Source organism: Adiantum capillus-veneris, chromosome 8 (genome assembly GCF_014529385.1).
Source record: "Adiantum capillus-veneris isolate H3 chromosome 8, ASM1452938v2, whole genome shotgun sequence".
In the NCBI taxonomy this organism is placed as follows: Eukaryota; Viridiplantae; Streptophyta; class Polypodiopsida; order Polypodiales; family Pteridaceae; genus Adiantum; species Adiantum capillus-veneris.
The window spans coordinates 73,710,444-73,723,262 of NC_140938.1; positions in this window are offsets into that span (position 1 = coordinate 73,710,444).

Sequence of the window (12,819 nt, forward strand, 5' to 3'; positions counted from 1 at the left end):
ATACACTAATTGGAATCAATTTTTGATTACCAGACAAAGAGAAAGATTCATTGCGAATTGTAGCAGAGTTGCAACTCTCAGTCCACGTCCAAAAAACTCCTTACAAATAATGATAATGTTACTTTAGAAACTAAGGGTTTTGACCCAAAGACTTGGGACTCTTTCCCACAGCCATTGTCCACTTTACAAAGCTTGTAGGTCTTGAGCGGAAAATAGAAAATTATAGGCTCGATGAATACACTTCAAGAATCATTACTTTTTAATTACAAGACTTTTTCAAAAAAAGATAGAGTACAATGAAGTGTGGCTTGTAGCTGGCTCTTTATAGGTGTCTATCCGTTGCATCCTCCAAACATTCCTCCCTTCCTATTCATTGCACATCCTCATGCAAACTTGCTTTGCATCTTTGTCAAACTCTGATCTAGATGTAGGTTTCATCTCAAGCTGTACTAGTAATCTAAGATTGCTTGTAAAGTGTTAGGGTGAGTTGCCTGAATTTATGTGCTATGGCTTCTATCTTGATCTTGGCTGCCATTTCTTTGAATGGGATATTACTGAGAGTATTTTGATATGCAGTGTGTTGCACAGGAAATTCCTTCATCATGGGGTTGAATATTGATCAGTCAATTTTGAAGAATCCTATCATGAATGCCTCTTTGAATGTTTGCATGTAGTGTGAAGTAAAAAACATGACTCGTGCATACAATCCCATGATTGTGTTTTTTCTCGGAACATCAGTTTCTAGATTCTAGCACAACCCTCTGGTTCCTTCCACAAATACTTGTCAGGGGTGGTCAACTACTTCAATATCTTCAAACAATGTGATGCATGTAACTAGCATTTTGGCAATTTTTGCAAACATCTGGCATCTGAGATCTAGAACCTCCTTCATTTGATTGATGACTCCATTGAGGGTGTGTATCATTTATTTCTCTGAGAGAGAGAAATTACTAGATGGCATGGCTAGTACAGGGTAGTTGAGCACCACTATCCTTTTGTTTTTCCATGATTAAAAACTATCCAAGGATCACTTCTGTTGATGGGACAATAGGTTGGGTCAATCCTGAGATGCTGTGGGGCATTTCTATAATAGGTTTCATCGGTTGGGCACCTCTCAAACCATTTCTTTTGCCACACAGGAGTTGGTTATCAATGATGGTTTGAACTTGTATAGCAGTTACATGAACATTCATGTAATCCCCTATGTGATTGGGCTCTAGGGTAGGCAACATTTTCCTTTTCCATAAGAGAGCTTCTTGTCTCACCATTGGAAGAGGAATCATTTTATGGCCAAGATTCTTCACAACCTCATCACGTGCAATCATGAGAAGAGAAGCTGATTCTAACACCTTGAGTTTGTATTGAAGATAATATTTGTGTGATGGATCATGTACTTGTGAGATCCACTGTTGAATTTCTTCTCTAGCAATTTTGGGAACTTGTGTATCGGCTCGGTCTTCAAAGTCATGCATTGTTGCTTCTATGCTAGTAATGGGCATCTCGATAGGTGGAAAATCCAGTGCTATTTGTCCTTGTCCTATTGTCTGAGATACTTCTATAGGAGCTGGCTACGCTTGCATGGCCTTAATGGTTAGATCTTTTTGTTGTAATGTTGTCTGATGTCCTGCACTTTGAGCGGCTAGGTCCTCCTTTGCTTTTTTCAATTGTTCTTGGAGCTGTGCAATCTCTTCATCGTTTACTTTCTGTATTGCTTTATGCCCTGCTATCAAGATTTGGCTGTCATATTTCTCTTGAGCTGGGGCAGCCTTTGAATCCTTTAGCTCTTGTGTCTACAAAGGTGGTTGTGCAAAAGTGCTTGCCAATGTTGGTGTCTCTTGCATGGCTAGGAGCTATGTAAGTGTTTTTCTCACAACTACATATGATTCTTCAAGTTTGGTGTTCTTTTGCTTTTATTTGGCTAGATCTTCCTCTAGATTCTGTTGCTCTACTTGCAAATTTTACCTCATTGAAAGTTTAAACTTCCTTGTAGTAAACTTTCTTGTTCTCTTTGCAGTTGCAACTGGAGTTGTGTTTGCACTATTTGTAATCTTTTGATCTTTTGTTGTAGTTCCAGATTGTTCTTCATTGCTTTAGCGGCCTCTCTTTTGGTATCCTCTAACTCGAAGTCGCGTAGGTTGTAGAGTGCCCTTTGACATTGAAATTGTAGCTTGATTTGTTCCACATGTGCATCAATGTCGTGTTTATTTTCTCCACTGTTTTACCCTTATCATGTTGTCCTTCAGGTGAAATTGGAGGTCGTTTGATCTCTTGACCTTCATCTTTCTCCATAATTTTGGGTTGTATGTTTTGTTGGCCACAGTCTGTCTATCGTTTGCTTGGGCATATCTGTTGTCTGCTCTTCATGTTCTTTCTCAATTTTTTGGTCTGTTAATTCTTGAGTAGGAGGAGGTGTGGTTGCATTTTATTGTTAATGGTGTATTTTTGGTGTGAATTTCAAAATTCTCTACACCACCTTCCTCTTTTGTATTTCCTCTTGCCATATGATTTTTGTCTGCGCCCTCCTCTTCTTTAGTAGATTTGTCAGATGCTCGGGGGGTTTACTGTTCGTTACCCCCCTATATAACGTGCATTCGTGGGGTATTAAAAAAACCCCTCTTTCAACATGTCTAAATGAATAAAATGACCCCTTATTTTAGGAAAATTTTCCAAATTTCAATATTAAAACTTTGTTAAATTGCCTAAATTTTTTGCATTTTAAAATTCCTCCTTTCAAACTCATGTTATTCATTAACATGATTACATAGTGCACCCCCCAAGGTCAGATGATTCAAGATCATCGATGCGTTGGCATTTGGACTCTTCTCTTTCCCTTTGTTCAGCTTTGCGTTTGAGCTTGTTCTGATTTTGTTGTTGCATGTCGCTGGCAATATTCAAATTTTTTGTTGCTGCTCTCCTTTTGCACTGCTTAATCTTTTCATGTGCATCAGCCTTGCAGTGGGCTAGTGACCGATTCTCATCATCCTCTCTTTCATCGTCTTCTTCAGTTCCAAGGTTTCTTTTTTCCTCATCCCTCTACTCATGGAGCTTTTCTCTTTTTGTGTTTGTGTAATGGGTATTATAATTGTAGTCATGTTTGACCTCACCTTTAGTCGTGTTCATTTGAGTGTATATTCCTCCTCCTCTTCCTCTTCTTAAGATTGATACTCCGAGGGAGTATCTATGTCCTTTTTAATCATTGCCCTTAATTACCAAACTGATTTTTTCTTGATTTCTGGTGATTTGTGTTTAAGGATCACCTTGCTGTCCAATTGCCTTTCAATTTTCAATACTTTCTGATTTAATTTGAGGTTGGGGATCTGATCAAGCAAATTCAATGACTTTGAAAGCATTTTTTAACTAGGTTTCACAAACTTTGAATGTTTCTCCTTTGGCACTTTGGTTTGTCACACATTTTCTCTGAACTTCAAAATCAACATTTATGTACTATTCTAACACCCTTTGTCTTGTATTTCCCATGTATAGGACTATTGATTGTCAACTCTTGAAATCTATCAAAATTTCCCTTAATACGTACATGGATTGCGATCCATGTTCTGAGGTCAAATGCTACCAAACTTGGTGTGTTATTTTTTGGTACACATCCTAAGCTATTTGACATAGAATTTTGGAGTTAGGATCACCTTAGCACTAGTTAGATCCAAAATGACCATTTGCGGACTGAATCTGCTAGATCCCTTGGTTTTTGGTGACCCATTTTGTGCCCAATTTGCATGGCATGCTCCTCTTTGCTACCTCTAACCATAGGCTGAATTCTTTTTCCTGAATCTGTCATTAGGGTACATGGATCGCAATCCATGTTGGAGCATGGATTGTAGATATAATGAGCACAGTGTGTTCCTGGGTTTATGGGGAGTCTACTGTCCATTTTATCTTGAAATTAGGGTTTTGGGAACATGGATCGCGATCCATGTTCCACATACTTTTGTAACTGTGATTAGCTGCGGTGATTTTCCTAAGTATCAAGAGCCTATTGATGAATTTGGAATGTTTTAGTTTTCCATTATGAAACCTTGTGTGTTGTATATGGGCAAGTCTAAGGTATTTCTCATGATTATTTGGCTCTACATATAGTCTCAAGATATTGTCATTACCTTTCTTGTATAGCCGTCCAGCTAAGAGCTATAGATTATTGGTTTGATTAATGATCAATGATTGTCTTTCTACTTGTAATGATCCTATAGTGAGTAGAGGAATGACTTCTTCGCTCCACCTTGGAACCATTTTGATGTTGAATAGATAAGAATCTGGAAGGTCATCATTAATACCTTTGGGTGCTTCTCCCTGGAGCAATATCAAAAGATGGTATGCTCTTTGGTGCATTGTACCTTTCTTGACAGCCACAGTGAAATCAAACTCAAGCAATATGATAAACCATCGAACAATCCTTCCCATATTGCAATGTTTGTTTACCAAGTACAATAGTGCCTGGTGGTTGACGAAGAAACAAACTTATTCACGAGAAGGTAATGTCTAAACTTTTTTGACGGAATAGATCATACCTAGGCCTTCTCTTTCCGTTTTGGTATAGTTCTTCTCTGCACTATTTAGCTGCCTACTAGAGTAGCTAATGAAAAAATCCATGTTTTTTCTCTCCAAGTTGAGCTAATATGCATCCTATGGCATAGACTGAGGCATCCACATGGACATGTATGATCTTGTTCCAATCAAGGGCTTGCAAAATTGGAGCAAAGATTAATCCTTGCTTCAATTTTTTAAATCCTTCTCACTGTTGGAATTAGGGTTAACACTATTTTGACCCAATTAAGCAATGCACACACTATACAATTAAGCACAAAAATTCAAATTTGGCTCAATTGTCAATGCATTTAAGCTTACATCTAATGATTGCACACACTTTTCATGCACATTTCACAAATAAAGATCATTTGAGTGCCCCGATTGACCATCAATCATTGAAAATCAAGTGGTCTTGGATGGACACACGCACTCAATTTTTGCCCAAATTCTTGGCAAATAGGCTTATCCAATGATGGGATTAGCCTACCATACACATCACTTACATGATTTCACACTCACATTTCATCAATTTCTATGCATGCACACACTCAAGATTAGGTGCACATACACTTGAATTTTTTGGTTGTTTTTTCCCTTTTTGGTGCATTAAACACACAATGATTTTTATGCACACACATGAATTCTTGATGAGAATTAAGCATTGTCTTGACACATGCAAAGTTCATTAGTCAAAATTTGACCATCAATTTCATTCCAAGTGAATCAAATTAGGTGCAAAGTTTAGGTCAATTGTTTAATCAAGAATTGACATGAGCAAGTGAGTGCACTTACAACGTAATCACACTCCAAGCTATTCCTTTGCTCGACGCAAAGACGCATCATTGAACACACAAGTGTGTGCACCATAAAATTGGCTCCAAAATTGACCATTGTAGGCCACAAAATCAAACACTCAAATCAACAAATTATGCATAAATTAGCACAATTAACTTGATTAGAGTGATGATTCCACCTCTTACACAAGGATTGAACATACATTACACTTCAAATGTTACGGGTAGGTTAGCAAAGTTAATCAAAATTAGTAGAAACCAGCATGGAATTAGTACAATTAGCATGGCAATGAAGCGAAATTAGTAAGAGTTAGTATCAAAATTAGTGAAATTGGGGGTGGTATTGGGGGCTTGGGGTATTCATAATTCAACAATTAGCTTCAATTACTTGCACAACATCATAAAATCAAACCAAAATTGAGTTATACACACTCAAAACCAATGAAATTAGTAGTGCAACTGCTCTATTCTTAACATCCCATACTCACACTAGCTTAGTTTATCGATCTATTCGTAGGGGGTAATTGTAGCATAGCCTAATCAACCCAAGACCAACAAAATTATCAATCCTAAGATCGGCAATTCGGCTAGGGTACGGAAGCATGAGCATCGGATGTACCGAATGAGAGGATTCAAGAGTATGCTCATCCAATGCAATAGAGATTAGTCATTAATCACTAACTCTAATCACATCATCAACCAAGCATGTCCTACACACATTAAGCCCGCCCAAGTCCTACCATAGACTAGAAACCCAAAGCACACTAATGATAAGCACACACTAATTGCATTGGTGTTGGCCTCTCCAATCACCACATGCCAATCAAGGCACTTGGTGCTAGAGTTTCATAAAACCCATCCACACACAAGCAAACAATAGGGCACAAACACTAATTACAAGATTAAGAACCAACTTAATAAACCTAATTAGAGATGATGTATATCACAAATCGAATGCTCATAGAAGGATACGAGTGGTTAATAAGTAAAAATTCATCACACACACTCAAATCTAGAATAATGAGAAAGGTGAAACTACTTTATGACATAATGGAATAGAAGAAGTAAACTAATGATGAAGAAACTAGAGATTAGATTAAAAAATCTTCTCTAATTACAATGGATTAGCACTAGCCTCTTAAGCATGGGCATTAAGCTCAAGGCTAGGCCATCCATAGAATGAACACGAGAGAGAGAAAGAGAGAGAGAGAGAGAGCTCTCAAAAGTGGATCCTCAAGAGTGGATACTCAAGAGTAAATCCTCCTTACATAAAGGCTTCCTTATAAAGGCTTTCACCACAATCCCTTCTACTATGGGTTTAAGTTTGAGCCCTCTAGCTAGCATATACAACTTTGGAACTCCCAATGAGCCCAAGACCTTATACAAAGTGAGTAGGAAACATTGTGCACATCCATAGCACATCTCCCGCTTGATGCATATTCCGCGAAGCATGTGTTAGCCACTGCTAAAAAATAAGTTGTCCACACAAAGGAGAGTGCATCAAAATCTTTGGCTACAAATAACCATCTAATTGCACATTGTCCAAAAAATCTTGATAACAAGGTGAAAGCTCTCATATACGAAATTCGAGTTGTATCAAGCTCAAGTGGATTAGAAATGGAACCAGTGATTCCAATGAATGATATAATGAGAGCACAAGCCCAAGAAGCCACAATGAATATGCCTATGAAAGACAAAAGCACCCCATGTAGTCAAACTGAAATAGAGAGTTTGTCGGTTAGGACACCCAAAAAATCTTGGAAAGCAAAAAGGGACAAGATGAAAGCCAAAAGGATAAAAGAAAAATTGGCCTTAGAAACAAAATTGCAGCAAATTGAAGAGCAATTGAGATTGGAACGGAACCATAAGGAAAACATTGTTGTAGCAAAACCATAGAATTACCATCAGGAGGTTTGGTTTTGGTGGGTCTTTGAGCCTTTAGATGCAATTTTGAAGGATTATGAAGCTATGATAAAACCCAATCAAACCCAAGAGCATAGATGGTTGATGTATCCTCATCCAGGGTGTGAAAAAGAGAGGTTGTAGATGTGCAAGGAGCTCATCTAGGTGGCCCAAGCTCTTATGGGACCACATTTTCCAGATGCTCCAAAAATGGAGGTACTAATCCGCAAAAGAATCCAAGAAATAGAGGCCAAGGTGCTAAAAAGGGAGACCACGAAGAGCCGGAAGTTGAGGCACCTTTAGATACGAGGGAAGTAGCCAATACCACAGATGGGATGGGATCACAAGCAATGATGTCAATTTCAAAAGTAGAAGAACCATGGCCACAGGATTTGTGGGAGGATATCAGAAAACAAAAACATGGAAGTGCGACCCTTGAGTCGGTTCCTATCACTGCTATCAATTTAGACCATGAATTCTGTCTCGACGATATCCAATCACTATACGGTGATGCAAGGACAGAGATATTGAAAGACAACAAACCTCGGACTCTAAAAACTTTACCTTCATTCATTGGCGACCATGAAAGAAGATAAGAAATTAGAAAAGTATCATCCCAATGGAAACTGATCCTAAGATGATGGACACTGAGACTCTTCATGAGTTGATTTTGTCTCCTATCCATTGTATGCTAACTCTATCCAAATTATTGCAGATTAGACGTCATATTTGGGAAGAAGTGGGAATTTTTTTAGGGTTGATGGTTCCACAACAAATCATTCCTTTAAAAATATCAAACAACCAAACTCTAGAAAAATCTAAAGTAGAACTTGTAACAGTAAATAAGGTGGGAGACTACTGCAAGAAAGAAGAAGAAACATGACCTTACGTGTGGAATACAAAGGAGTAAAGATGATTGTGATCTTAGATAGTGGGGTTGGAATTGCCATAGCAACTAAGGGGATGTGGGAAAAATGGAGAAAGATTTCTCTAAGGAAAACCCGAATGAAAGTGCAATTAGCGGATGGATACAGGAGAGACCGATAGGAATATTAGAACAAATCATTACGTATCCTCTTGTGGCATTGCGTATGAACACACCTTTGCTATAATGAATTTTGACAAGAGCAGCAACTTTGATATCATATTGGGTAGACCATTCATGCACCAGCCAAAAATGGTACAATATTGGGTCTATGACTATATCTACTTGAGACACAAAGAGGTCACTACAAAAGTCAGTGTCAAAGATCATAGTTATAGAGCTGTTGAGCAAACCCTTGGGAAAGAGTTAAACTCCACAACTGAACAAGAAGGGTAGATACCTTCCTGGATGCAAAACAAGGTGCATATTTGGATGTGTGGAGCTTCGAAGTGTGAAATTTTGAGAAAATTAGATTGCATCCTCAACTGACTAGTAAAAAGGATAAGGAGTATGTACCAGAGCCTTTTTCGAAAGAGATGTTCAAAACGTTTGGATGGCTGAAAATACTGGCGACCCTTGATGTGTGTGTGAATGATGTGACAATAACCAAGTTTTGTGATGAGGAAGGATATGATATAATTTCCTTCTAGATGTTGAACGTTATCTTGAATTCCGAATCAAGGTCAAAAGAACCCGACATGGAGGGAGTTACAAATTACAGACGCATTGTGGATGAAATCTCCGTAGGAGACCTTAGCAAGAATGATGGGGAAGTATTCCAAGACTCCAAAGACAAACCTTTAGAGGACAACACAGGGGATGAGCGCTGTAGTAGCTCTGATAAGGACATCAAACTCAGGGATCAACAAGCTATTTTTTACAATTTTCCCAACCAAAAACCACAAATACAACGGAGATACCAGGAAAGATGCATGAATAAACGAAATCAAAGAAGAGAACAACCCATACCTCTTAAAAAACAAAATGCAGTATTTAAGGCTAGTTGAAGCAACTGATTGCCTTAAAGACAAGACCTTGAGAAGGTTCATGAAACCTATCTCAACAAGAAGAGGAAATCCAAAAAAGAGGAGCAAACCAGAACCCGAGAACACCTCTAAAAAAGCAACGAAACTGTCAAAAACAAAGAGCAAACAAAGATACAAAGAATTGAAACAAACTCTAAAAGAAATTTGGACAGCAGACTTGGAGACTGACGAAGAATTCATCGACAATGATAGGTTTGATGCACCTTCCCGCTACAAAAGATACACTATCCAAGACAGAAAAATTGTAGTTCAAAATCCGGAACGAGACCCCAAAGAACCTAGAACCTCATACGATGGGCCAAAAAAAGCCAAGTGCATAGACATAGCAGAACCAGGAGAGGATCCAAAGCCGACATACATTGCCATTGACCTTAGGAAAGAAGAAGAGTAACTATTGATAGCAACGCTCCAACAATATAGAGATGTGTTTGCATGGTCATACAAGGATCTTAAGGGAATAGATCTAGAACTTTCAACACAGGTTACCTTAAGAGTGATGCCAAACCTCACAGATAACGCCCCTATACATACAATGAGCCATTTGCCAAAAAGATTAAGGAAGAGATAGATAAACTCAAGGACGTGAAGTTGTATGAGATTGAACACACCGATTGGGTGTCTCCTATTGTGGTAGTGCCCAAGAAAAATGGAGAATTACAATTCTGTGTGAATCTCAAACAGGTAAATGTTGCTACCATTAGAGACAACTATCCCCTACTGATAATAGATCATGTGATTGAGAGAGTTGCAGGGAGAGAAACTTATAGTTTTTTGGACGAGTTCTGAGGCTACAACCAGTTAACCATAAAATCAGAAGAACAACATAAGACTACCTTTGCAACGTATTGGAATTAGGGTTGCAGAGAAATGCACACAGCTTGGAGAAGACGAAGGAAGCTCAAGGCACACAATCGAGAGTGTGTTACTTAGTGTGCAATGCAAAGATAGATAGCCCTAGAGTGATGAGCGTATATACAATGCACGGGGGGAAAAACCTCCTAAAGAGGGAAAAAATCCCCGGCAGTCCTAGTGTGTTCACACACATCACTACCACATATATATGGTAACAAATCCCCCCTGGAGTGATGCGGTGAACGAGAGCTGGCACATGAGTAAAGGGAAGTGCCATGCCCTAAGGACATGATCAGTCCACAAAGGGGAGTAAGCCCAAAGCTTTGCGGAAAGCTTCCAACTTCCCATGAGACAATGCCTTTGTGAAAAGATCTGCAAGGTTGTCCTGTGTTGGCACTTAAGCCAAGTGGATCTCTCCTGCTGAGAGCCTCTCCTTGACATAGTGGTAATGCACCTCAATGTGCTTTGTGCGAGCATGAAAAACTGAGTTCCTCGCAACTACCAATGCCCTCTGACTGTCAGTGTAGATAGTGTTGTCAATGGCCTGTCCAACACCCAAATCAACCATAAGGCGTCTGAGCCATACACACTCAACCGTAGCTATGAAGATTGCCATGTACTCAGCCTCACAACTCGAAGTGGCCATAGTAGGTTGATTCTTGCACAACCATGATATACATGAACCGCCAAGCATGAAACAAAAACCACTTGTGGACACTCGCATGTCAAAACAACCAACCCAATTTGAGTCTGAAAAAGCATATAAGTCTAGCGGCAATGATCCCCCCTTGGGATAAAACAAGCTAAGATGTAAAGTGCCACTAAGGTGGCGAAAAATCCTCTTGACAGCCTCCCAATGTTTAGACCCTGGGCTATGCATAAATCTGTTGACCTGTGAGACTGCAAAGTGAATATCCCGCCTCGTGTTGCATACATTGATGGCCGGTTTTCAAAACCACGACCGTGAGAACCACACCCTAAGGACGGAAGGCATATTACCAAAGAGAAAAAAGAAAACAAAAAAGAGCTCTTTACCATTCACCACCCCCCCCCCCCCCCCCCCCCTCCCCTCTAAGCTTAACCACTAGCAGGGCACCACCAGTTTGGCCACACCTCTCCATTAATGCCAGAAGATGGACTCTCTCTCCTACTACTCAGCTCCGCCAATATTCTCTGTCTCACCTACTATGTCGCTGCATCACCGGCCTAGTGGGCGCATAAGACGCTGATGCCTCTATCACACCCTCTGGCGGGCCGCCACAGATATTGTATATACTCTCTCTCTCTCTCTTTCAGATGTTCTCCCTCTCTCTTTTTGCTCGTCCACACCCCAGCCACCGTCGGGCCGCCATATTATATTCCTCTTCCCCTCTCGGCCACATCCTCTTTGGCCTCATACCCCCCCTCCCCCCCCTCTGTTTCTTCCCCAAGACTGGCGGACCATCTCTCCCCCCCCCCCCCTATCTTCACCTAGCTCTCGCTCTCTCTCTCTCTCTCTCTCTCTCTCTCTCTCTCTCTCTCTCTCTCTCTCTCTCTCTCTCTCTCTCTCTCTCTCTCTCTCTCTCTCTCCCATCGTTATCCCCTCACCACCTCACACTCCCTCTCTCTCCCTCTTTTTCCTTGGTGGGAACCGCCGCTAGGCATATACTCTCTCTCCCTATACTAAGCCCTTCTGTTGACCCATCTTTTCTCCCCCCCCCGCCCCGTTTTCGGCCTCTGTCGATCCGCCGCTCACGCTCGCTCTCAACCCCCCGGACCCATGGCCTTGCGGGTGCTTGAAGCCACACACCCACCCCATCTCTTCCCCCCCCCCCCCCCCCCCCCCCACCTCATCTCTTTTCCCCCCCTTCTCTCACCCGCGTTGTACGCGCGCCCTGCAGGCAACCCTGCTCTTCGCGCTCTCTCTCTCTCCGCATCCAGTGCAGGCGCCAAACACACACACGCGCACACACCCTCTCTCTCACCCCATCTCCCCCCCCCCCCCCCCCCCCCCCCCCCCCGCCTCTGCGTTGCAACAATTCACTAAAAAATTAACAAAATATATATATACTTATATATATAATACCCACCCCCGTTCCCACGCATGCATGTGCGCACACATATATATACACACACACACACACACACACACACGATTACACATATATACATTTACATGCTCATGCACACAGATACATACATACACACACATGCATATACGCAGGCACCACACATAAAAATACAAAACAACGGGAGATTCGACGATTACGACGACATCAACAAAGGAGGACGACCCAAATCACGCAACACCTGCAACAAAAAGAACAAAGGCATCGGAGGCATGCCCCGGCCGACCCCAAAGAGACGGACGTACTACATCGACGCACCAGCAAAGCTGCCATTCACCGGCATCATGTGACCACAACAACCTTTTCAGTAAACCGTAGGTTATTATCATCATTTTCCAGTTTTCACCCAAGCCTTGTAAAAAGATCCCAACTTGTAAATTTCCCTCTCTCTAGGTGATGGTCACAAAGGCCCACCTAGAGGTTTTCATTTTAATAACTCCCAAGACAAAGCAAGGGTCAACCACCCAGGGCCCATTGCCTTGCTTTGTCTCCCCGATTAGCTTACCCTAATCAAGCCAGATTACCCTAATCTAATTACCATCACCTATAAAAGGGCACTGAGAGGTCACTATCGGGGGGGGGGGGGGGGGGGGGGGGGGGGGGGGGGGGGGGGGGGGGGGGGGGGGGGGGGGGGGGGGGGGGGGGGGGGGGGG